The following is a 27,689-nucleotide window of genomic DNA, read 5'->3' on the forward strand; positions in this document are numbered from 1 at the left end:
AGATGTTCTTTTTCAGCATAGCTTCTGCCTTGCCTGGGCTACCCCTGTTCTCACTGTCATCTCAGGCCTCTGTGGTTGGAGAGGCCTACTTTTGTACATCTTCTTTTTCTTTTTCTTTCTTTTTTTCTGAGACAGGGTTTCTCTGTGTAGTTTTGGTGCCTGTCCTGGAACTCACTCTGTAGACCAGGCTGGCCTCGAACTCACAGAGATCCGTCTGGCTCTGCCTCCTGGGTGCTGGAATTAAAGGTGTGTACCTCCACTGCCCGGCTGTTGTGCATTTTCATGGTCACTCATCATCTAAGTCCTAGAGCAGGAAACTAGTTTGGGCTTCACTTGGTTTAAACATATGTGAGACAGAGTTGGGTTCAGGATCTAACTAGAAAGTTAGGTAGATAGAGCAGGGCTTAGGTAACAGATGGTATGGTGCTGTGGGAAAATTCTGGTTGCACTGGCTGTCAAAAACCTCAGATTTTTGGGGTCCATCTAAAGATATTGCTAATTACCCAAGAACCTCAGTAGAAGTCTAAAGGAATATTAAAACCTCATTTAAGCTAGTTCTAATGTCATAAGCCTGTGATCCCAGATATTTGGGAAGCAGAGGCAGGAAGATTGCAAGTTCAAGGCCTGCTGGGGCTTACAGAGTTTAGGGCCAGTCTAGGTAGCCTAGTGAGTGAAAAATAATAAAAGAGCTTGGGGTATATATCTCAGTGGTAGTTTGCTTAGTATGTGTGAAGCCCTAGGTTTAATCCCAAGTATACTCTCCCCACAAAAGCCCAATTTATTTTGCCTCATATTGGTAAGTTTTTCAGATAACTAAAGTGAACTGAAAGATCTACCTCATTGCCAAATCTCAAATTCTAGCTGTTTTGGCCTTGTGAATGCTAGATAAAAGCTCTGACACTGAGCCACATTCCCCAACTCACTTTGCTGTGTTTTGTTGAGATATGATTTCACTCTGAAGCTTGGGCATGCGTGGCACTTATTATGTAGCTTAGGCTAACCTTAAAGTCACAGCAATCCTCCTGCCCCTGCCTCCACTGTCCTAGAATTACAAGAGTGAACCACCATGCCTGGCAGTGATGGTCTCTTGGTAAAGCAGGGGTTTTACTAAAGCTAGCAGTATGGGAACTCCTGAGCTGGTAGTAAAGCTGTCTATGGGCAGAGGACTTGCTGCGGTGTTAGGTTATCCTGATAGTCTGAGGAGGTGAGGAGGACAGATAGGACTTTATAGTGTCTTACTTAAGTTAGACTAGACTCTTTTCTTTTCTTTCTTTCTTTTTTTTTCTTTTCTTTTTTTTTTATTTGGTTTTTCAAGACAGGGTTTCTCTGCGTAGCTTTGTGCCTTTCCTGGAACTCACTTGGTAGCCCAGGCTGGCCTTGAACTCACAGAGATCCACCTGGCTCTGCCTCCTGAGTGCTAGGGTTAAAGGTGTGTGCCAAAGACTCTTTTCTTAAAAAATTGTTTTTGTAATATATGCCCTCATGCTTACCACCATTTGCATGTGGCAGTCAGAGGACAGTTTGCAGGAGTTGGTTCTCTCCTTCCACCCTGAGTCTTAATATTTTGAAGAACTCAGGCCATCAACCTGATGAGCCATCTCACTGAGTCCTTTGTTGATTCTTATTCCAAGTTGGCCTCTAGCCTCAGCTCAGTCTTAGACCAGAGGTTTGAGAATTGAGGGTGGTATTATTTTCTACTCATGTAAAAATAAGGTATTTATTTGGTGGCTGAGAATGTAACTTAGTAGAGTGCTTAGGTACCACCGTGCACAAATCCCTGGGTTCCATTCCCAGAACTATACAAACCTAGAATGATGGCATTTCCTGTAATCCCAGCACTTGGGAGGTAGAGGCAGGAGGATCAGGGTCAAGGTTATCTTTGGCTACACGGGAACTTGGAGGCCAGAGACCAACCTAGGTTACATAAAACCCTGTCTCAAAAAAAAATAAAAAATAAAAAAAAAAATAAAAAAAAAATTGAAACATTGTAAACACAGGGTCAGTGAGATTCAAAAGATAAAAGTTTAAAGGTGCTTGACACACAAGCCTGATGGCCCAAGTTCCATCCTCAGAACCCACAGTGGAAGGAGAGAATTGATGCCTGAAAGTTATTCACTGACCTCCACACACATGCTCTTCATCACTCTTCCAATAATGATGATGATAAATATATTAAATGAAAACCTTACATTCTAGTTGGATATCTGTTCTGTTCCACCCATTGATTAAGGGCTTAGGATTCAATTGTGAACAAAACAGATTCTTATTTTCTGGAGCCTGCATTCTAGTGATTTATATATCACAGGTGATTAAGTGACATTAGAACAATGATTAAATTATAATAATTTAAAGCTTCTCCCTTTTGTCTTCTCAGGATAAAATAATGATTACTGATCCTTATCCCAGCACAGTTGTCAGGAATAAATTAAAAAAAAAATTGACTGTTAAGACTTCTTAGGCTAACTGAGTATGGTATGGTATATCTGTTGTCCCAGCATTCATGAGGCAGAGGTAAAGAAGATCACCTTGCCTTTTAAATTTGAGGCCAGTCTGGCATATAGACTGAGTTCAGGCTAAAAAAGAAAGAAAAAAGTTTATACAAAGGCCAGGTGAGGTAATGCATGTTTACAATTCTAGCACTTGGGAGACAGAGACAGGAGAATTAGGAGTTTAAGTTCATTCTCAGCTACATAGGACGTTTGAGACGAGCTTGTACTATATGATATCCTGCCTAATCTCTCTCTCTCTCATATATATATATATATATATATATATATATATATATCCATACATATGTATAATATTACTAGATATTAGAGAAAATGAAAATTAAAATCATAATGAGATTTTTACTATAACCTATCAAGATGGCTAGAATAATTTTTAAAAAATTAAGTGGACAGTACCAAGTGAGGAATAAGAGCCATCAGAATTTACCTAATAGTAATGTAATTTGATAAAGCTGTTCTGGTAGTTTGACAGTTTCTTATAAAGTTAAACATAAATTACTATATGTCCCAGTAATTCTCCTTCTAGGTTTTTACTCTATTAGGTAAATTAAAATTACATCCATGCTAAAAATTGTACATTTTTTTTTTGAACAAGGATGTAAATGTTACAGCTCTGACGGGAAAGCTATCCTGGCCGTCAGGAGCCAAGGCATACTACAAAGTCATATGGTACAACAAAGCTCACACATGAGATTTATTGGGAAAGACACAAGAGGGTGGCTGCCTCTGCTGGAAGAGAAGCAGCAAAGAGCTGAGCAGGAGGCAGGCTTTCTGTAGGATTTCCTGTGGGGGTGGAGCTTTCCAGGGTGGCCTGGGATTAGTGGGATTCTATGGCCTGATCTTGGGGCAAGCTCAGGGTTGGTGAGATTTTTGTGGCCTGATTTTGGAACAAGCTCACGGATTGGTGGGATTTTGTGGCCTGATCTTGGGCCTTTTTTTTTTTTTTTTTTTAACCCCCTCTATAGGGCAGAGTTTGGCCACCTACATCTCCAGGGGCTGGAAACAGCATTACTGTTGTTAGAGTTGTCTGGAGGTGGGGCCTGGCCACTCTTGCCCTGAGGGGCTTACAAAGGGTTTGCAGTGAAACTCAAACTCACTGACATGGAACTCACTAACCCAAGCTGGCCTCAAACTTGTGATCCTTCTGCCTCAGCCTCCTAAATGCTGGGATTACAGATGTCTGTCACCATAAAAAGTGAAGTCTGTGTATATAATAGATAAATCTTAAAGATATTATGGGGAGTGGAAGAAATCAGTCTAAAAATTAAATGTGAGAACTTTGGCATGGTGGTGCCTATCTATGATCCCAATACTTCTTGGGAGGTAGAGACAGAAGGATTGCTACAAGTTTGAGACCAGGCTTATCTATGTAGTGAGTTCGTAGCAAAGCCAGGGCTATATAGTGAGATCCTGTCTCAAAAAAAAAAAAAAAATACAGTGAGTCCATTTATATGACATTCTGAGAAAGGTAAAATTCTAAGGCTGTAAAGTAGATCAGTGGCAGCTAAGGGTTATGAGTATAGGGAAAGTTTAATAGCAAAGATCAACACTATGAACTTTTAGGGTGTGATAGACTTGTTCTGTGTCCACCCAGGTTGTAAAAGTCATTATACAAGTCTAAATATATATTAAAATTCATAGGGCTATACACAAACTCAAAAACTTAATCTAGTCATGTTAAGTAAAAATGTTTCCCCTGCATCCTTTCCAGCCTTAAGCAGAGAAGTTTCTCTTTGTAGTGGTGAAGGCAGAGATGTATGGGTGCTCAGGCACTGAGAATAAGTGATGGCTGAGGGCTCAGCCCTAAATAGGACATTTATACCACTTCCTCTAAGGCTTAAGGGTCATTGTGGAAGTGTGGGGGGGATGTAAGTGCCAGCAGATCAGAAGAAGGGCTGTAAAATGCTGTCTCCTGGGCAGGGCACAGCCACTGCAGTCATGACTTCACAGTAGCTATGATTATAGTGGGCCTGAGAGATGACTCCGTGGGTAAAGGTAAACCTGGCAACCTGACTTCTATTCCTGGAACCCACATAAAGGTGGAAAGAGAGACCAGTCTGACCTCCAAACACAAGCTGTGTGTATTTACAGTGTGGTACCCCACCCCCATGTACACACACACACACACACACACACACACACACACACACACACACACACACACACACACGGAGAGGCAGTCATTGTTTCAATGTGTACTCATTGAGGAATCCACCAGGCACCAATGGATGGTTCCAAACCCATGGTTATATAGATGATCTTGGTTAAACTCAGTGGGTCTTAAACAAAACAAAACAAAACAAAACAAACAAAATAAACGACTTGAATGTGGGAAAGGAAGTTGGTGGGGGTGGGGGGGTGGGAGGGAGATTAGGCTAATGGTTTTCAATAATTAGAATTCACTTCATGCATGTATGAAACTGTCTTTGCCAGAGTGGTTAGTGGTAAGGAAGCAGGCATAACTGAGCAAGGGCATGCATTTTTAGGGGCTACTACTTCTCTAGAAACCCCCTACACATGCTTATATATTTTTTAAAGGTCTGGCTTCAATAAAAGATCTGAGACCTAAATTTATCTGTATGCATCTAGAAGGATAGAGAAGTTTAAACCACAAAGACATAGTGCTGTGAGAGACATACTTGGAATTTGGCAGAATAGAATGGACATCTTCAGACTGGAGAGATGGCTTACTGGTTAAGAGCACTGGTTGCCCTTCCAGAGGACCTGGTTTGATTTCCAGCACCCACATGGCAGCTCAAAACCCTCTGGATGCTAAGTCATGGTAGGCTGTGAGTCAGGAAGAATGTTGGAAGTGCTGCCAGGTAGAATTTGGGCTGGGGAACTAAACCCTGAAGGGAATTATCAGCAAGAGCATTTGTGGTAATCCAAAGGGCAGGCAGAAACTTAGACTTGTTGGGAAGTAGTATGTAGGAAGAGAGGAGGAGGCTCCGTGCGTTAGTATGGGCTAATTCGGGTGAGGGAAAGTTATACATAAAAATTGTGACTATGATTAATAATAATTGATATTCCCCTTCAGGCTTTGTGTCTCATCTCCTTCTAGCCAGATAACTGTAGACAACCTTTCCCCGCCACTGGTCTCTTCCTTGCTAACTCCAGCAGTATCTATTGCCAGCCATTGTCCTAAGCTAGATTTTGGTTCTGTATCTCCTGTGTGGTCTCCTCCTATTTCTTCTGACTTCTTGTGTCTAACATTCCATCCTTTCAGCTCTGGCTTTAGCTGCTATTAGATTCTCTAGCCATACCTCCTACCACTTTGGTCCGGCTCTGTTCTTATTTGTGTCATAAACATTTCAGACTATTTCCAGGCCTTTTCTTTTCTCAGTGAGTGCTCCTCTCATCCCTTTGTCTCTGTCATGTTAGCTGTCCTTGGGACAGCTAACCACTTGAGCCAACCACTCAAGCAAAGATGGAGGACCTCCTGCAGTGTGCTGTCCTCGTCAAGTTAGTGCACTGCTGAATGATATGGTGTCATGGGGTGATGAGATGGCTAATTTGACGTCCATTTTGTTAATGTGGTGATTTTTTTTAATTGTTGTTTTGTGTGTTTTGGTGCTGGGGATTATTACATCCATGGCCTTACTATGCTAGGCAATTACTTTACCACTAACCTAAACTCCCAGAATCTAATTTGGGATTAGAACCTAATTTGCTGTATAGGCTAGCTCTTACTAACTGTACCATCATATCTCCCTTAGGAAAGGGAGAAAAAACAAAGATTTATCAAAGCTTGTGGCTTTGTATACATTAAATTCTGAAAATAGTTATTCTTGTCAAATAGCTGAGAAAATAATGCCTTCTAAGTTACATTTTTTTGCTTAAGGTCACATAGCCAGTAAAAACAGGCCTGTTTGCATCTATTCTTTCTGCTAATAATATTCTTTCTTTTCTTTCTTTCTTTCTTTCTTTCTTTCTTTCTTTCTTTCTTTCTTTCTTTCTCTCTCTCTCTCTCTCTCTCTCTCTCTCTCTCTCTCTCTCTTTCTTTCTGATAATAATAATGACAACCACAAAAAATTATATTGAACCCATTCTATGTGCCAGGCATCATGATAGGCACTTACTGTGCATTAGTCATTTAATCCTTGTACAAACTTGGTAAGCTACCTACTAATTGCTAATTAGGAGACTGACAAGGGCTGTAATTTTCAAAGTTTCTACAGAGGCAAAGTCAGGTGCGTTCTCTGGGCTGGTGGTCCTGGGTTCTATAAGAAAGCAAAACTGAGCAAGTCGTGTTGAGCAAACCAGTAAGTAGCACCCCTCCATGGACTCTGCATCAGCTCTTGCCTCCAGGATCCTGTACTGTTTGAGTCCCTGTCCTGACTTCCTTCAATGATGGGCTGCGGTACGATGTGGAAGTGTAAGTTGAATAAACTCTTTCCTCCCCAACTTGCTTTTGGTCATGGTGTGTCATTACAGCAATGGAAACCCTAACTAGGACATTGACCAAAGCCTTTGCATGTTTTCCCTAGCACATTGTGCTTTCTCACTTTTCTAAAGCTGCTCCTGTTTTGCCATGTGTGGTTGCTTGCTGTATCCATTGCTGAACATGCTGGCCTAACTCAAAAGGCATGCCTTTCTCTTGTCCTCTTCTGTATTCTTCCGCCCTCAGATTTGCATCTTGCCTACCCTATTTTTTTCTTAAACTTTAATGATATTGTCCTCGAACTTAAAAAAAAAAAGAGAGAGACGAACTTAAAAAAACAAAACAAAACGAAACAATCGAAATTATTAGGGAACAAGCAAGACAATTTCCTTCTTCCCTCCCTCCCTCCCTCCCTCCCTCCCTTCCTCCCTCCCTCCCTCCCTCCCTCCCTTCCTTCCTTCCTTCCTTCCTTCCTAGTTAGGTAGGGTTTTATTGCTGTGAAGAGACACCATGATCATGGCAACTCTTATAAAGGAAAACATTTAACTGGGGCTGGCTTACAGTTCAGATGCTTAGTCCGTTATAATCATGGCAGGAAGCATGTAGGCATATATGGTGCTGGAGAAGTAGCTGAGGTTCTATATCTGGATCTACAGGCAGCAAGAAGAGAGAGTGACACTAGGCCTAGCTTGAGCATTTGAAGCCTCAAAGACTACCCTCAGTGACACACTTCCTCCAGTAAGGCCACATCTCCTAATAGTACCACTCCCTTTGAGCCTATGGGGGCCATTTTCATTTAAACTACATACCACAGCACCTCCTTCCTTCCTTCCTTCCTTCCTTCCTTCCTTCCTTCCTTCCTTCCTTCCTTCCTTCCTTCCTTCCTTCCTTCCTCCCTCCCTCCCTCCCTCCCTCCCTCCCTTCCTCCCTTTTCTTTCTTTTTTCTTAAGACAGGGTCTCACCATGTAGCCCTGGCTGTCCTGGAACTAATTTTGTAGACCAGGCTTGCCTTGAACTCACAGAGAAACACCTCTCCCTGCCTTCTGAGTACTGGGATTAAAGGCATGAAATACTAAACTGAATGGTATTGACTAGATTCTGTGGGATGGAATGCTGAGATAAGGGAGATAAGTAAGGTGGGAAGTCAGGCAAGGTGCATGAAAAGTGACGCTGCTGGCTCATTCCGAAGGACACTGATGTGACACAGACAGAGGGGTGCATGGCAAAGCTTCCTAAGTGACTGCACTGAGGGCAGGGATTCTGGGAAGGAAAAGTCAAGCTTGTCTTTTTGAATACTGGAATTACTAAAATGTATCTCTTTATCTGCTAAAGGGAGTATATTAGCAGCGGAGTATCACTGCCATTGCCCAACCAGTGCCAGCCAATTACAAATGTGGTTTTATTCAATCCTCAGTTTCTCTGAAACTAGAAGTTACTAACTGCATTTAAGGATGATTAAACTGTAAGTGAGTAGCTTACCTTTGCTTATTTAACTAAACTCTTCCAGCACTCCCACAATCTGGCTGTGGATCATCTGACTGGTTCATGTTAAGCTGTATTTATTCCTTTACTCTATGCTACCACTATCCCAAGCATGCTCTTCATAAAGTACCTCTGTGCTCTTGTTAAAGATGAACCTTAACCTTGGCCTTCTCCTACCTTCCATTTTGCCTATAAAATTTTCTCACCACCAAGGCCTAAATCAGGTTTCTGAATCTCAGTATAATTGGTATTTTGGGCCAGAGGATTCTTTGTTATGGGGAGTTATCTGTGCATTGTAGGGTAGTTACTAGCTCTAGGGTAGCACAGACCAGTAGCAAACCTTCCTCCATCCCATTTGACTATTCAAAATACTGACAGTTATGAATGGTAGTTCACCTGAGGAATAATTATTACTCTGTTGAATACTGCTAGTTTAGAATAAGGCGCCCCCCCCCAATCTCCCCTAGTATTGGAAGTAATCCTTCCTCTCTCAGGTTCCAAAGTAGTTGGTATGAACCTTCCATTTGGTATTTTCTGTGCTCTGTGTTGTAATTAGTTGGGCTTGTCTTCATCTGTCCCACAAGACACTGAATTCCATTAGGAGGCAGGGACCATGTATGGGTTTTAAAAAGTTATTGCCAGGCGGTGATGGCACACACCTTTAATCCCAGTACTCACAGGCAGAGGCAGGCGGATCTCTGTGAGTCCGAGGCCAGCCTGGGCTACCAAGTGAGTTCCAAGAAAGGCGCAAAGCTACACAGAGAAACCCTGTCTCGAAAAACCAAAAAAAAAAAAAAAAAGTTATTTATTTTTACTTTATATGTAAGAATGTTTTGCCTGCATGTATATATGTATACCACATGTGTTCCTGGCGCCATGGAAGCCAGAAGAAGTCACTGGATCCCCTGGAACTGGAGGTACAGATTGTTGTGAGTTGCCCAATGTGGGTGTTGGGAGCAGAGACCAGGTTCTCTATAAGAACAACAAGTGCTCTTTTTTTTTTCAGACTGAACATGTTTTATTTATATATTTAGGAATATATCACAACAATTGAAGAAACAGAGGATAGGAATGCTGTGGGATGGTCTGTATGTCAAATTGCTCTGATTGGTCAATAAATAAAACACTGATTGGCCAGTGGCCAGGCAGGAAGTATAGGCAGGACAAACAGAGAGGAGAAAAGAAAGAACAAGAAGGTGGAAGGAGACACTACCAGCCGCTGCCATGACAAGCCACATGTGAAGACACCGGTAAGCCACAAGCCACGTGGCAAGGTATAGATTTATGGAAATGGATTAATTTAAGCGATAAGAACAGTTAGCAAGAAGCCTGCCACGACCATACAGTTTGTATGCAATATAAGTCTCTGTGTTTATTTGGTTGGGTCTGAGCGGCTGTGGGACTGACAGGTGACAGAGATTTGTCCTAACTGTGGGCAAGGCAGGAAAACTCTAGCTACATAGGAATTTCAGAGAGAGAAAAGGGGTGAATGGGAAGGAATAAAGAGATGAAAAATAAGGGGGAATGCAACAAGTGCTATTAACCAGTGTCATTTCTCCAGTCCCAGCATGGTTTTGTTTTTTGAGACAGGATCTAGCTATGTAGCCCAGGTCTTGAGATGTAGTCTTCTATTCTTAGGTAGCTCAGTGTATTTGGATTATAGGCGTGTGCCAACTTACCTCAGAAACCAAAATTTATTCATCATTTTCTCCCACTGGGCTTGCTTCATGGCCTTATTTGGGTGCTAGTAAAGATTTTTTTGAATTTGAGAGGAAAGATCCTTTCTCCTCATTATGTGTTCTTTAATTATTTCCATAGGGTAGAACAAGAGGACAGAATTGGATGGTCAATTTGTGGGAGATGGGGTGCTTTGGCCTTGTGAGTTCTTCCTCAGGGTAGAAACTGGGTCAGTGTTAGGTTGTTTCTATGGATGGTCAGGTCTGGGCACTAGACCTATGAATAAACTATTAAATAATTACAGTGTAATAGTGGTAATCATAGAAGTAATAATACTGCAGCTGTGAACTTTATATATATGATTTAATTTCATCTTTGGAATACCATTTGAAATAGAAATTATTGTCTTCCTTTACAATGAGGAAATGAAAGCTCCAGGTTTCAGATGCCCCCTCTGGCTTCCTCAGGCACTGGATGCATGTGGTGCACATACACACACATTCAAGCAAAAACACTCAGACACATAAATCTTTAAAACAATTTGAATAATCATTGACAGGATCTCACATGTGTATAATGATTTTAGTCGTTTTTACGCCCATTATCCTCTCGCCCCTCCCCCTTTCCCACTGACACCCTTCTTCCTGAGCCCTACTTCCATACTTCCATGCCTTGTGTGTGTGAGTTTCCCACTCAGTTTAGGTCTCTGCCCCGCTTGCAAGCTGGGTGGGAGGTTATTTACTGGAGCATGGGCAACTTATCAGTGACTATACCACTGACAAGTGACACACTACCCTAAGTAACCGTTAACTGCCCGTGGTACCTCAGGAGGGCTGGGTCTTGTGGACCCCCCGCCCCCATCCATGATGATGTGGAGACAGGTCTTGTGCGGGTAGCTCAGTTGTTGTGAATTTCTGAGTGGAACAGCTATGTCATGTCCAGAAGATGTCTCTGCATATCTCTCCATCTTCCTACTCTTATTTTCTTTCCTCCTCTTCTTCTACAATGACCTTGGAGGGATTGATACAGATGTCCTGTTTAGGGCCGAGCACTCCACTGTCACGTCTTCTCAGTTAGGGTCTCTGCATTAACCCTCAAGGCTGGGGTAAGAAGCTTCTCTGACAAAGGCTGAGCATATCAGCCCAGGCTTCTGTTAGAGCCATATCGGCTGGTGAAGTATGTTTTTGAACTTAGTTTGGAGTCACTTTTCTTATTTTGTTCCTTTTGTTTTAGTTTTATTTTTGTATTGTTGAGCTAATGTAGAGCAGGCTGGCCTTGAACTCCTGGCCTTCTACTTCCTAAGTGCTAGAGGCATCTTTCTGCATTTCTATTTTCCTAATTTCTAACTCCTACACACATCCTATTGCTGTCACCCTCCTATTTCCTATATCATGGAAACTCTGGTGCCTTGCTATTATCCAGGCAAAGTACAAACTGAATTCTACTTAGGCCTTTGGGACACAACAAGTGATGATCATCATCATCATAATAATCTTCAGGTGAAACCTGCTTCTTAGGTTAAGGAAATATTCTATACTCATCTTTCCCCCACCCCTGAGACAGCTTAGGGTCTCACTCTGTAGCCCAGGCTAGCCTTGATCTCTAGCTAACCTCTAGCCTCCCAAGTGCTAGGATTATAAACATGAGTTAAATCCCCCACCCCCATATTTTTTTAGTTAACACTCAAAGTAATGGGTTTCATTGCAACATTTTCATATATATGTATACATAAATACTTTGTTCTTATTTTCTGTTTACTACTGTTCCCTATCAATCCTGCTTTGAAACAAGTTCTCAATAATATAGCCCTGGCTGGCCTGAAACTTATTATGTAGACCAGGCTGGCTTTGAACTCAAAGCAGTCCTCCTGCCCTCAGCCTCCCAAGTGCTTGGATATGCATGAGCCAACACACCTGGTTCATAGTCAGCTTTGTAGCCTGAAGCTTTGTATTTGTTCTTGGCCAGCTGTCTTTGACAAGGCTTCACATGGCCCTCCATAAGGTAAGTGTGGAGAAATGGATTCAGGCCTCAGAGGGTAAAAGGGAATTACCATTTGGTCTCTCATAGTTTCTTTGACATTTTTGGAAGCAGAAATGTACATCTGCTAAAACATCCAGCCTTCATTTTTGTGAGTTTCTTAAACTTTAAGGACTTTTTTTTAGGACTTTTATTTAATTTTGTGTATTTATTTAGTTATTTGAGGCAAGGCCTCACATTTTGTAGTTCAGGCTGTCCTGAAACTCACCATGTAGCCCATATTGACCTCAAACTTACAGCAGTCTTTCTGTCTTAGCCTACTAAGTGCTGGAATTATAGGCATGACTCACCAAATTATTTAGGCTTTAGATAGAGAGTCTTACTGTGTACTTCAGGCTGTCCTAGAACTTGTTATATAGCCCCAGATTGGTCTCATACTGAAGGTCCCTGCCTGGACTTCTAAGTGCTAGGGTTACAGGTGTGCACCATTATATCTGGCTTTGTTCTTTAGGAACTGGAGGCTCATGGTGTTTCTTTGACTGCCCTAATGCAGTTTCAAGCCATTCTCATGCTTCAGTCTCTTGAGAAGCTGGGACTTACTGCATATACTACCAAGCCTGGCTTAGATACTGACTTTTAATTTTGTTTTTATTACCAAATGTGTGTGTGTGAGTGTGTGTACTCACATTTGAGTACCATAGTTCACATGTAGAAGCAGAGGGCAACTTGCAGAAATTAGTTCTCACCTCCTATGTGGGTCCTGGGGATCAAACTCAGGTTTAGTGGCAAGTGCCTTTTCCCGTCTCACTGACATAGATACTGACTTTTTAAAAGTCTAAGCATGAGCCAGGCATGGTGGTTATGCTGCTTAGTTTTATGTCAACTTGATACAATCTGGAGTCATTTTGGAAGGGGGAACCTCCATTGAGAATATGCTCCCACCAGAATGGCCTGTGGTGCATTTTCTTGACTGATGACTGATGTGGGATGGCCCAGCTTACTGTAGGTGGTGCCATCCATGGGTCCTGGATTCTATAAGAAAGCAGGCTTAGTAAGCCATGAGGAGCAAGTAACCTGGTAAGCAGGATTCCTCTGTGGCCTCTGCATCACATCACTGTTGCCAGTTTCTTGCCCTCTTTGAGTTCCTGCCCTGACTTTCCTCAGTGATGGATTGTGATTTGAAACTATAGTTGAAATAAACCCTTTCTTTCCCAAGTTGCTTTTGCTCATGGTATTTTATCAAAGCAATAGAAACCCTAAGACAATGGCTAACACCTTTTATATCAGCAATTGGGAGCAGAGGCTAGATGGATTTCTGTGAGGCCAGCATAGTTTACATATTGAGTTCCAGGCCAGATAGGGATACACATTGAGACCCTTTCTCAAAACAAAACAACAAAACAAAACCCAAGTCTGAATATGACCTTTACAGTGTGGCCTGAGTGAGTGTTTTAGCTGTAAGGTCAAGTATTTTGGAGCTTCCTTTCCTCGTTTATGAAATTGAGATGATGAGAACTTTTTGCTATTGGCAAGCTCTAGGACTAGTTAGGCAGAGATATAAGTGATCTGTAACAGGAACACTAGTTTGTTTTGAGATTAGATGTAGCCCTGGCTGGCCTGGAAATCACCAGATAGACCAACCCGACCTCGAACTTTCATTGATTCTCTCAACTTTGCCTCCTGAGTTGAGTACTAGGTGTATACCTGTTGACAAGAGTACAATTTTAGTGTCAGTGTGCTGCTATTCACAGAGAACTGTGGGAATTTTAAGAAGAATCAGGTGTGGTGATCTAGTATGTGCTGTAGGGAAGAAGATACATTGTCAGTTGGCACTCAAGCAAGGGTCCCAGTTGGCAGACACACGGAGCCACACATTTCAGAGAGTAGGCATACTTTGCAATCTGTCTCGGTGACTTGCCAGATACAGGATGAGGCAGCAGCTCCCCCAGATGGCGTCCCTCATGCTTCCAGGAAAACCAGAAGGTGGCTTGCTTTGACAGACAGGGAAATTCTTTCTCACTAAGCAGCCTCTTGTTTTCCTTCCTCTCTTCCTTTGTTGTAGAGTTTGCTTTGTCTCTTCTGGATGGCAATCCTGCCAATGACGGGTTTTCTGTCTGTGTGTGTATTAGTGTTCTTGTGTTTCTTCTATGTGTACATATATCATTTTGTGCTTTTGTGTGTGTGTGTGTGTGTGTGTGTGTGTGTGTGTGTGTGTGTGTGTGTCTTTCTGCATTTAGATGTGTCAGTGTCTGAAACAAAAAAACAGAGGAAGAAGAGCAAACCCTGAGCTAGAGAAACCAGGTCAGGGATCAAAAAGGTTAGGGGCAAAGCGTTAGTCTTACATTATGTGCAGCCTAGAGGTAAAATCGAAGCCCCCAAGTTGCTGGCAATGTAACCAAAATTTGGGCTCTACCAAGTTGTAGGCAGATTTCTGGGATCACTTGGCAGCAGGAGTGGTGAAGACAACACAAAAAAAAAAAACCTGTTTTATGTATTAACCCTGCTTTTGATTCTTCCTGTCAGAGGACTTGCCATCTAGATCATGAGCGCTGCTTCCCTTTAGAGCTAGTGGTTTTTGTCTGTCTGTGCATTTATGCAGGTCTTTCTGCATGTTTGTGTCCATATGCATATCATGTGCAGTGAGTCACAAGTATCAGGAAGAGTTGACTCCAGTGTACTGTCTGCTTCACTTGACGATTGATGACCCTCTCTGTCTGTTTGTGTTTTGTGCTCCCCTCATTTCCTCGCTCTCCTGTCTTCCTTCTTGAAATATTTAGTATCTGCTCTGTGCTGGATGCTGGATGTACAAAGAGCAGTAAAGCAGACATATTTCCTTCCTGTGAAGATTATATACATTATTGATGGGCATTGTGGCTCAGTCCTATGATTCCAGCATTTGGAAGGTTGAAATTTGATATCAGGAGCTCAAGGCTACTTTCAGCTATATAGTGAACTACAGATGAGCTTTTTGGTAAGAAATTGAGGCCAGTGAGGTGGATCAGTAGGTAAAGGCATTTGTTGCCAAGCCTGGCGACCTGAGTTTGATCCCTGGGACCCACTCCACATGGTGGAAAGAATGAACTAACTTCCTCAAGTTGTTTTCTGATCTCCATAAGCATGTTGTGGTGCATGGATGCATGTACACACACACACACACACACACACACACACACACACACACACACACACAAACACAGAGTAAATAAAGTGTAATAAAAGTTCATTTACATAAGCAGATGTTGGGAATAGAGAAGGGAAATTCAATGAGTCTTAAAGGTAGAAGCCAAAAACATGGCCAATTTGGGAGACAAGAGTAGGAAGTTTCTTTACCCCGCAGTTAGGGACATTAGTAGTAGATATCTTAAGTGAGTGGTATGTAGTTCAAAAAAGATACATGGTTATAAAGGGTACTTTGTAAATCAGAGCCACACACATAGTGCAATAGTAGTGTTATCCTGTTTCTGCTCATTTCCTTTCAGTGCCCAATAGCCATAGGCCTCCTATATGCAGGTCCACATAGCTGTCTGTGTACCTCAAATTTGCTATGTGGATAAGGAAAACTTCTGATTCTACCACTTCTACTTCCCAAGTGCTGGGGTTACAGTTGTGTGCCTTTAGTTGTACAACATTGTCTAATATGTTCCTTTACTTTAACCATGTATTATGGTTTGTATGTGAAGTATTCTTCTAAAATGTATAGAAAACTCAGTTTTTAGATAGTGGTACTACTGAGGAGGGGTTGGATGATGAGGGGAGCTTACTTCATTATTGGGCTTAACCTGTTGAGTTGAGCTGAATGGAAAGGGGAGGCTGAGTTAGAGGAAATCACTAAGGGCCCGCCTATGAAGGTTATACCTTGTCCCTAAGACCTGCCCTCTCTTGCTCTGTTTCCTGACCAACATATGGCGAGTAGCTTTTCTTCTTTCTGCTGTGATGTTTCTACCTTGCCAAAGGCCTAAAAGCAGCGGACCCAGTTGACCATAGATTGAAACCCCTGAAACCAGGAGCCAAAATAAATCTTTTCTATGTTAGACTGGTTTTCAAGTAATTGTCACAGTAATGGGAGGATAATTAATATACATGATTTCCTCTAGTATTTGAACATGTTTATAATGGCTATTATGGTATTATTTCTATTAAATTTGACATCTGGTCACTCTTAAAAGGAGTTCTGTTGCTTGCATTTTTTTTCCATTGTGTGGTCATACTTTTCTATTCATATGTCTTTTAGGGTCCTTTTGAAAGGACATATGATAGCAACTTTGGGTACCAACCTCTCTGGGCTTATTATTTGCTTGTTTACTTGTTTAATGACTGGGCAGACTATTTTAGTAATCTTCCTCTACTTGCTCCCTGATTGCACTCCTTAGAAAGTACAGCCTTGAATACCCTAACTGTCATCATAGAACCCTCATCCAGTGACTGATTGAAGCAGATGCAGAGATCCACAGCTACGTCCCAGGCGGAGCTCCAGGAGTCCAATCGATGAGAGAGAGAGGAGGGATTCTGTGAGCAAGGGATATTCAAGACCATGACTGGGAAAAGTACAGAGACAACTAGCCAAACTAGTGGAAATATATGAAGTATGGACCAATAGCTGAGGAGCCCCTTTGGTACTGGACTAGGCCCTCTGGATAGGTGAGATAGTTGTTTAGCTTGAACTGTATAGGGGGCCCTCAGGCAATGGGATCGGGACCTGTCATTAGTGCATGAGCCAGCTTTTTGGAGCCTAGTGCCTATAGTGAGACACTTTGCATAGCCTTGGTGCAGGGAGGAGGGGCTTGGACCTGCCTAAACTGAATGTACCAGGCTCTGCTGACTCCCCATGGGAGACCTTGCCTTGGAGGAGGTGGGAATGGGGGGTGGGTTGGGGGCAAGGCTGGGGGGGGGCGGGAGGAGGGAGGACAGGGGAATCTATGGTTGGTATGTAAAATAAATAGAAAATCTCTTAATTAAAAAAAAAAAAACAAACCATAGATGACAGCTCATACTGGGAAGGATGTGGAGCAAGGGAAACACTCCTCTGTTGCTGGTGGGAGTACAAATGGTAAAGTGACTTTGGAAATCAATATGTTGGTTTCTCAGAAAATTGTGAATTTCTCCACTTCAAGATCCAGCTCTACCACTCTTGGACATATACCCAAAGGTTGTTCCATCCTACCACAAAGACACGTGCTCATCTCTGTTCATAGCAACTTTATTTGTAATAGCCAGAAACTGAAGACAGCCTCTATGTCCCTCAACTGAAAAATAGATTTAAAAAAAAAATGGTAGAGTCACACAAAGGATTTTTACTCAGCTCTTCAAAACATTGTAAAAATTTCAAGCAAATGAGGGCGACAAGAAAAAAGTCATTCTCAGTGAGATGACCCAGAAAGACAAACACGGTATATACACACTTAATGTATATTAGCTGTAAAGTAAAAGGTAATCATGCTATGGTCCACCCAGAGAGGCAAAATAACAAGAAGGGCTTAAAGTGGGGACACAGGGATCTCGCTAGGAAGAGGAAATGGCATAGCTTTTGAGTGTTGACTGGTGGTGGGAACAGGAGGGATCAGGTGGGGTGGAGGGAGTCAAAAGTACTTAGGAGAAGCAACTGTAATTGGGGGGCTTTCCAGGAGCAAGGTGGAAATCTAGTGCAGTGGAAACTCCATGGAATCTATAAGAGTAACCCTGGTGAAGACGCCTATTTCTGTATACCTTTCATTATTTCTTACTCCGTGGTTTGCTGTGTAGCTGAGTGGCTGTTCCCTGGAGCCTCCTCCTCTTGCTCCTTGAGCTCTCCTTTCCTCCCATATTTCTCCTATTTATTTTCTCTGTCTGCCAGCCCCACCTAATTCTCTTTCCTGCCTCACTATTGGCTGTTCAGCTCTTTATTAGACCATCAGGTGTTTTAGCAGGCACAGTAACACAGCTTAACAGAGTTAAACAGATGCAACATAAACAAAAGTAATGCACCTTAAAGTAATATTCTACAACAGTGGGTCTCTGTATTTGTTCCCATCTGCTGTAGGAGGAAACTTCTCTAATTATGGCTGAGCACTGATCTATGAGTATAGCAGAATGTCATTAGGAGTCAGTTTATTGCTCCTTTAAAAAAATTTTTTTTTGGAACAGTAGTATTTGTGTTTATCCTAGGTCTCTGGGCTATCTAGTCTCAGGTTCTTGGTCACCCACACAGTGTCAGGTGTATGTTCCAATCTTGTGGAGTAGGCCTTAAGTCAAATCAGATATTGATTGGTTTCTCCCCCAAGCTTTGTGCCACCATTGCCCTAGCATATCTTGCAGGCAGGATACCATTGTAGATCAAAGGGTTTGTGTCTGGGTTTGTGTTTATGTTTTTCTTTTGGTAGAATTCAGAGTATCTTCCTGTACCAAAGACACTAGAAAGTAGGGGTAAAGCTCTATGTAGGGGGGCTGGAGAGATTGCTCAGTGGTTAAGGGTACTGGCTGCTCTTCCAGAGGGCCTGAGTTCAGTTCCCAGCAACCACATGGTGGGTCACAACCATCTATAACAAGATCTGATGCTCTCTTCTGACCTGCAGACATACATGCAGGCAGAACACTGCATACATAATAAATAAATAAATGTTAAAAAAAAAAAAACCCAAAACCTCTATGTAGGCACCCGCTCAATTTCTCCATGTTCAATGAGTTGTGTAGGTGTTATCTTCAGCAATGGGATCTTGCTGTCAGGTTGTGAAGAGAGTCTTGGCAACAAACTGGATTGTTTGGGGATTCCCATGGTACCTCTTTGGCCAAGAACTCAATTGGATGTAACTCAATCCTGATACTGGAAGCTTCATTTGGTGACAAGAGATGTCCAATTGGGGCTCTCTCTCCCCCATTATTTTGTGATTTCATTTAGATCATCATCATATATGTATATATTTTAGGAAGCTTCTAGGTTTTCTTACTATCCTTCAAATAGCCCTTATTTTTATCTGCCTCTCCCCATATACCCTCTTTTATCCTCCCTCTCTTCCCCCTCCCTGTTGATCCTCCTGTTCCCCCCATCCATCCATAACTATCTGTTCTATTCTCTTTCCTAACAGGATCCATCTGTCACCCTCTAGTCCCTTACTCTGCACCTAGTCTCTGTGGATTTATGGATTGTAGCTTGGTTATTGACTTAACTTATATCCACATATAAGGGAATAGATAACGTTTTTGTCTGGCAGGCCTCACTCAGGATTATTTTTTTTCCTAGTTCCATTTACTTTCAAATTTCATAATTTCATTCTGTCTGGGTAATATTTCATTGTGTAAATGTACCACATTTATTTTTATTTATTTATTTGTTTTGTTTTTTTGAGACAGGGTTTCTCTGTGTAGTTTTGGTGCCTGTCCTGGATCTCACTCTGTAGACCAGGCTGGCCTCAAACTCAAAGAGATCTGCCTGGCTCTGTCTCCCGAGTGCTGGGATTAAAGGCATGTGCCACTGCTGCCCAGCCATATTTATTTTTTCTATCTATTCTTCTGTTGAGGAACATCTATGTTGTTTCTAATTTCTGGCTATTATGAATAGAGCAACAATGAACATAGTTAAATAAATGTCTTTGTGGTAGGATGAAGCATCCTTTGAGTATATGCCCAAGAATGATATAGCTGGATCTTGAGGTATATTGACTCCCATCTTCCCGAAGAACCATCACACTGATTTCCTTAGTAGCTGTACAAGTTTGCATTCCCACCAGCAATGGATGTGTGCTCTCCTTACTCCACATACTTGCCAGCATGAGCTGTCACTTGTGTTATTGATTTTAGCCATTCTGATGGATATAAGAAATCTCAAATTAGTCTTGCTTTGCATTTCCCTGATTGCTAAGGATGTTGAACGTTTAAGTGTTTCTCATCCATTTGACTTTCCCTTTTTGAGAATTCTCTGTTTAGATCTGTACCCCATTTTTTAATTGAGGTGTTTGTTTTCTTGATATCTAGTTTTTTTAGTTCTTTATTATTTGGATATTAGTCCTCTATTGGATGTATAGTTGGTAAAAATCTTTTCTCATTCTGTAGGATGCCACTTTGTCCAAATGACAGTGTCTTTTGCTATGCAGAAGTTTCTCAGTTTCATAAGGTCCCATATATTAATTTGGATCTTAGTTCCTGTTCTAATGATCTGTTCAGAAAGTCTTTGCCTGTGCCAATGAGTTCAGGGCTATCCCCCACTTTCTCTTCTATCAGGTTCTGTGTATCTAGTTTTATGTTGAGGCCTTTGATTGATATGGAATTGAGTTTTGTGCAGGGTGATAAATATGGGTCTATTTGCATTCTTCTACATGTAGATGTCCAGTTTTAACCAGCGCATTTGTTGAAAGTGGCATCTTTTTTTCCAGTGTGTATTTCTGGCTTTATCAAAAATCAGGTGTCCGTAGGTGTGTGGATTTATATGTGGGTCTTCAGTTCTATTCCATTGATTGACATGTCTGTTTTTGTGCCAATACCATGTGGTTTTTTATTACTATAGCTCTGTAGTACAGCTTGTAATTGGGGATGGTGATACTTCCAGCAGTTCTTTTATTATTCAGGATTGTTTTAGCTATCCTAGGTCTTTTGTGTTTCCATATGAAGCTGAAGATTGTCCTTTCAAATTTTGTGAAGAATTGTCCTGTAGTATTGCTAGTTACTGCATTGAATCTGTAGATTCCTTTGGGTAGGATGGCCATTTATACTATATTAATTCTTTCAATCCATGAACATGAGAGATTTTTCTATCTTTTTGTATCTTCTTCAATTTCTTTCTTCAATGTCTTAAAGTTTTTAAACATATAAATCTTTCACTTGCTTGGTTAGAGTTATCTCAAGATATTTTATATTATTTCCTGATTTATGTTAGTTTTTTGTATCCAGCTACTTTGCTAAAAGTGTTTATCAGCTGTAGAACTTTCCCTGTGAATTTTTAGGGTCATTGTTTATATTACCATATCATCTGCAAATAAAACTACTTTGACTTCCTTTCCAGTTTGTATCCCTTGATCTCCTTCAGTTGTCTTATTGTTCTAGCTAAGACTTCAAGTACTTTATTGAATAGGTATTGTGTGGACAACCTTATCTTGTTCCTGATTTTAGTGGAATTACTTTGAGTTTTCTCCATTTAAGTTGATGTTGGCTATGGACTTGCTGAAAACCCCTTTTATTATGTTGAGGTATGTATGTCCTTTATATCCCTAATCTCTCCAGGACTTTCATCATGAAGGGGTGTTGGATTTTGTCAAAGGCCTATTCTGCAAATGAGATGATCATGTGGTTTTTGTTTTTCAGTTTGTTTATGTGGTGGATTACATTTATTGATTTATGTATATTGAACTATCCCTGTGTATCTGGGATGAAGCCTACTTGGTCATGGTGGATCATCTTTTTGATATGTTCTTGGATTCAGTTTGCAAGTATTTTATTGCAAATTTTTGCATCTAAATTCATAAGGGAAATTGGTCTGTAATTCATTTTCTTTTTTGGATCTTTATGTGGTTTGGTTATCAGAGTAACTGACCTCATAAAATGAATTGTGCAATGGTCCTGCTTTTGTTTTGTTGTTTGGTTTGAAGTCTTTTAATGACTGCTTCTATTTCATTGGGCGTTATAGGTCTATTTTATTGCTTATCTGATCTTGCTTTAACTTTGGAAGAGGTATGTATCAAGAAAATTATCCATTTCTTTTAGATCTTTCCAATTTGATAAAGTACAAGTTTTTTAAAATATGTCCTTATGATTATCTGGTTTCTGCAGTATTTGTTGTTAAATCCCCCTTTTCATTTCTAATTTTGTTAATTTTAATATTTTCTCTGCTTTTTAGTTAATTTGGATAAGGAATTGTCAACTTTACTGTTTTTTTTTTCAAAGAACCAAGTCTTTGTTTCACTGATTCTTTGTATTTTTTTTTTGTTTCTAATTTATTGACTTCAGCCCTGAGTTTGATTATTTCTTGCTGTCTACTCATTTTGGGTGTGATTTCCTTTTTCTAGAGCTTTCAGGTGTGCCGTTGAGTTACTAGTAGGAGATCTCTCCAATTTTTTAATGTAGGCACTTAATACTTGTGAACTTGCACCTCTGGGGGAGGTGAAAACCTGCAATTAGCCTACCTGCTCTCCTTGCCTGAGTGGACTGTGGGTTCCCAGAGAATCTCTTCCCCAGTTTTATTAGAGACTTGATGTATTTAGTTAGCTCTTTGTGGTATTATCAAGCTACAAGTGCTTTCTATTTAGCAGTTTTTGTAAATATCCTTTCTTCCATTCAGGCATTAGCCAAATGGACAGAGGTTAGCTTCTGAGATCAAAGGAGACTAGGTGTGTTCCCGGTGGTTGGGGCATAGACTGCAAATCTCCTTTCTGCTGCATTCTGTCCAGTGCTGTATATTCATCCTATGTAGATATGGTACTACTGACCCCAATTAAGAAGATGTTCTTTTCTCTCTGAGGAAATTCATTCTAATTAGTGCTCTATTTCTGTCCTTCTGTCATAAAACAAAGGTTACCAACCAGTAGTCCTTGACTGTTTTGGATACTTTGGTCCTAATAGTTTACAAGACTGGAGATGTTAGAGTAACCCAGTCTTTGCTGTTCTGTCCTAGTGCCTGGAAAGCTGCAACCTTAGGTGTTGACTTTAGGATTTGACTTTGTATCCTGTTCCTAATATTATGGTGCAGTATCAAGGATGATTCCATGATAAGGGCTGCCCTTTATCTTCAACCTCAGATGTATTCTCTGTCCTTTTATATGTGCTGGTGTTGGAAGTAAAGGGGAAAAGGGAAGGTGCTGTTGCTGCTTTGGAAGAAGTTTCCCAGTGGCAGCGGGTCTGGGAAACAGTTGAAGTTGCTATATTATCTTAAGTGAACAGTATGAGTCACAGCAGAGGAAGACCCAAGTTAGCTTTGTTCATGTTCAAACTTATCAAGTTACTGATAAGTAACTTGGATCTAAACAGATGACTAGGTGTGGTCAGGAAAAGAAGGGGAGTGAGAGAGTAGCATACAAATCATTGGACTGATGAAAAGGTTGGTCCTTTCAGAGACCAGGAATTTATTACCATCATGAATAGGAGAAAGAAGCAATTGATGCTCCAATAACATCAGGTAGGGCTCATACCATAGAAGATTTTGCAATAGACTGTCTAGTTTCAGGTTAAGGTGGAGTTAGGGATTGCAAAGAATCCCAGCATAGAACAAAATGAACCTTTGAAGTTAGTAGTAAGTTATACCTTTTCTTATTTTTCTCCATTGCAGATCTTCTAGCACATTAGCTTTTGTTAGCAGGCACTGAGGAAATATCTATCTTCTACATCCTCTATGGGACTCTCTTAGATCTGAGGGATCTGCATTATTCCCAGAATTCCCAGGATTTTACATACATACATACATACATACATACATACATACATACATACATAGTTATATTATCCTTAAAAGATACTCACCACTACCACCACACACTTACTTTGTTTTAGGTATTATTCTAAGCTGCTATCACAAATTAACTCATTTATAAGTAAGCGGCTTATGTATGAGGGTATTGTTATTACCTCCATTTTACAGGTGATATACATGATGCATTGAAAGTAAGTGGTACACCCACAATTCAGACTGAGACAGCCAGCTCTAGAAGCAAGGTCTAACTTGAATTCCAGCCAGTATAACTCTCTTAATGACTAAGACATCTGTCCAGCATTCTGTGTGTTGTAGGATAAACTCAAATAAGAGACAGTCTTTCAGTTGTTTAGTAACTGGATACCTTACTCTGTGCCAGGGCCTATACTTGTAGATGGGTTTAGGGAGCTAAATTTGCTATTCATTTAGGTATTCTAAGGAATTTATAAGGTAAGTGAATAAAAAGATAAATGATAAATATAGTCTCTCTTTCTTGAGTTGCTTAGGGAACGTAGAAAGGGGCTAATTAAATAGTAATTATAGTGTTGTGGGAGTACTGTCATAAACGTGTACCCAAGAACTAAGGGAACAAATAACTAAGGGGCATTCAATTAACTTACCCAGAAGTGTGGAAAACTACACAGAGGCAGTGACTTTAACAGGCATAACACATTTCATGTGAAGCATGTTGTGGAAAGGCTTGGAGCTATAAAAGCACATGATTTGCTCAGGGGCTTGAAATGGCTTGATAGTTCGAGAGGATAATTAGTTGCTTTTTCTGGAAATAGCTAGAAAGTAAATATTTTAGGGTTTATTAGCCATAAAGATTCTGTAGCAACTACTCAATTCTATTTTTAAATTTTTTTTTGAGATAGTGTCTCACTATGTAGTCCTGACTATTCCAAAACTTGCTATGTAGACCAGGATGACCTTGAACTCAAAGAGATATGCCTGCCTCTGCTCCTGAGTTCTGAGATTAAGGGCACTGGTCATCACACCTGGTTTCAGTTGTACTTTTGTAGTATGAAATTAGCTATAGATACTGTGTCAATGAATTAGCTGGGCTATATTCCGATAAAATTTTACATAGTGGGGCTGGGGATGTGGCTCAGCTTTTAGAGGCATGCTTGCCTAGTATGCACAAAGCCCTGGGTTTGATTCCCAGTATCACATGTACCGGGCATGGTGTTAGTAAATGCTTGTAATCCCAGCACAATGGAGGTGAAATCAGGAGGATTAGAAATTCAAGATCATTCTTGGCTGTATAATATACTTGAGGCTAACCTAGGATAAATACTAAAACAAACAAAACCCAAATGGAAAACAATTATATGTAAATAAAAAGATTGTAAACTGGATTTGGCTTATTATAGCTTTAGTATCATGACCCCTGGTCTGGCAGGGAGGGAGAGTATAAAGGAATGTCACTGGAAAGTAAGTCTATAGGCCACATTTTCAAAAGCCCTAGTGTCAGGCTGTGAAACTAGGATTTTATCTTGTAGTTAATGAGGAGCCATTGGATTTTAAGTAGAGGAATTGGTCTAGTTAGATTTGTATTTCATAAAGGTTGTTCTAGTGCTTTTTGTCGTTTTGAGACAGGATCTATGTAGGCCAGGATGATCTCGAACTGCTGATCCTGACATCCCTAATATTGAGATTATATTTGTGTACCACTGTGGGGTCCCCCTTTTCCTCATGGTCCATTGGCCACCAGTCCAAGAGGATAAAGGGACAGAAGCGACAACAGAGCCTTGGACGGCCTGTTAACATGGTGGAAATAGCCTTCTGGGAGAGAGCTTCAGTGAGACAGTTCAACTTCATTTCAGAGATAGGGGCTATATAGGATTGGGGTGGTAGCTGGGGCAGACCAAAATTTGCATTAGCTATCATTTAGCTGGATCAGTGGCAGCATGGTCCTATGAAAATAGCTAGAGCAGGCTACTTAATTACCGTGTGGGCAGCAGGGGAAGAGCATTTGAGAAACGGTGTCAAGGGTCATCCTTGAGACAAGTCAGGCATCCTCCAGATAAGGCTAGGTAAAGAGCAAGAAGCCCCCAGTAGGGGAGGGGAGGGAGGCCTCCATATTGTACCGAGTCTGGGGAGAGCTGCTAAGCTATGACAGACTGCATCCTCTGACCAGCTTCCTAACAAGTATTGAGATTATATTTGTGCACCACTGTACCTCTTTTCATTCTAGTTTTGAACTGGCAGAAGACCTAGATGTATAAAGATGAGTAAATAATGACTATTCTTGCTGGGCAGTGGTGATTAATGCTTTTAATCCCAGCACTCAGGAGGTAGAGGCAGGCAGATCTCTGTGAGTTCAAGCCCAGCCTGGTTTACAAAGCAATATCTGGTGAATGCCACTGAGGACAGTTATTTCACCTCTGCAACATTCCTGTCCTAGTACTTGGTGTAAATGGCACTTTGAGCTATGACAGTTAAAATGAGAGTCATTAAGCTCAATGTGGTGGCTCTTTTGTAATTTCAGTACTGAGAATGCTGAAACAGTAGGGTCACATGTTTGTGGCTAGCCTGAACTACACACCAAATCCCTGCATTGAAATCAAACAAACAAACAAATAGACAACAACAAAGTAGGCATGGTGGTGCATGCCTATAATCTCAGTACTTGGAGGTGGAGGCAAGAGGATCGGGAGTTCCAGAGTAGCCTCCAAATACAGATAACAAAAACAAAAAAGTGAATCAATGCTAGATGTTTAAGATACAAAGAAGAGCTGAGAAAATGGGTTTTTAATGTTTTGGGGAAGGAGAAAGTGGAGGTGCTGTTTTGTTTGTGAAACATAGACATGTAGTGAGGATCAAGGTTTAATACTAGAGGAAGGAGACAGTGGTACTAAGGGGTACCCCTGGAGAGCTGCTTGGATCCCTGCACCTGAAGGTGTGCTGCTCTTCTGGCTTTAAGAGAGTCCTGTCCCCTGCGGAGGCTAGCTGGGCCTGTGCTGAGGGAATCTAGAGCTGTGTTTTCCTTCTTCTCTGCTACCACCCACAGGACTTCACTACTGCTTGCGATCGGCTTTGTGCTACCTCATGGAAGAGCACTTTTCTGAGCTCATAGAGCTAAATATACCTTGTGACAGCTGGTGCTTTGGCACTTAGGCGAGCTACTGAGCTGTCATTCTAGCCAATGCTACATTCCCCATGGTAAGACAAAACTTTTAGGGCACCTCCTTGGACCTTCTTGAGAGAGGAGCTCCTTGTTCTGAACTTGAAACAGTAAATCCCTGTTTTGAGAGCCAAAAAGCAACCTGATTTTTGTTGTTGCTTTTTATTGCTTTTAATCATTGTTCTAATTAAGACTCCAGGTATTTGTTGGATACGCGACAATATTTAGAGTAATGTGGTTAATGCTTATCTAAAATATAGTGGGAATTGGAGTTTTAGTTTAATATAACATTCTTATCTCAGTATTGTAATGTATGCTTATAATCCTATCATGCAAGAGGCAAAGATGGGAGAATTCCTGCAAGTTTGAGACCAGCCTTGTCTACGTACTGAGTTCCAGTCCTAGGCTAGGCAGGTATACATAATGAGACCCTGACTCAAGACAAAACAAAACAAAACAAAGAAAGAAAAGGAAAAAAAATACTTTTTTAAAAGGCAGGCTCCTGTATAGCCCAGGATGGTCTCAGACTTATTATATATGTAGCCAAGGCTAACCTTGAATATTTGATCCTCCTCCTTCTACCTTCCAAGTACTGGGATTACAAGGTATGTATTACTATACCTGGCTAAAGAAAGAAATTCTTGTATGTTTCTGTTTATAACTGGGTAACTAGGAGCTTCTGCCATGGGACATATGGTTTTGAAGGGAAGATAGATACATAACAACTCTGATAGAAATGCACACTGGAGCTGTGGGAGCATAAAAGGTTATCTTTGGTCAAGATGTTTCTGTTTTCTGTATTTACCTACTTTTGAGTTATGCTTTAAGCTTAGAAGTGCGTTTGTGTACACCAGGAACCATTAACCTCTATGCCTCTGTGGGGCTGAGAGTCTCATGGCTGAGCAATGTGAGCTGTGTAGAATGTGAATGGTGGGAGCCCACGCTCTTCAGAAGGGGCCTGCCATCCTGTTGCACATGCATGTGAACCCAGGAGTGGAGCCAGGAGGATGAGGCTTGACTCTTCGTTAGCTCCTTCAGCACCAACTCTCTAGCCTCCAGGTTCCCTTTCCACTTAGATATGGGCGATTGATATTTTCTTCAATTTTAGTAAAACATGAAGAAAGTCGTCTTCATTACCTGCTATATTTCAGGCTGGAGAGATGGTAGTTA

General features: G+C 41.1%; 1 protein-coding gene across 7 annotated transcripts in view; it reads left to right on the forward strand.

Annotated features, from left to right (window-relative positions):
• Stim1 (stromal interaction molecule 1) overlaps positions 1 to 27,689 on the forward strand; it is a 180,167-nt gene that overhangs the window by 103,248 nt on the left and 49,230 nt on the right. The window lies entirely within an intron of this gene.

This window comes from Peromyscus maniculatus, chromosome 1, assembly GCF_049852395.1.
Source record: "Peromyscus maniculatus bairdii isolate BWxNUB_F1_BW_parent chromosome 1, HU_Pman_BW_mat_3.1, whole genome shotgun sequence".
NCBI lineage: Eukaryota > Metazoa > Chordata > Mammalia > Rodentia > Cricetidae > Peromyscus > Peromyscus maniculatus.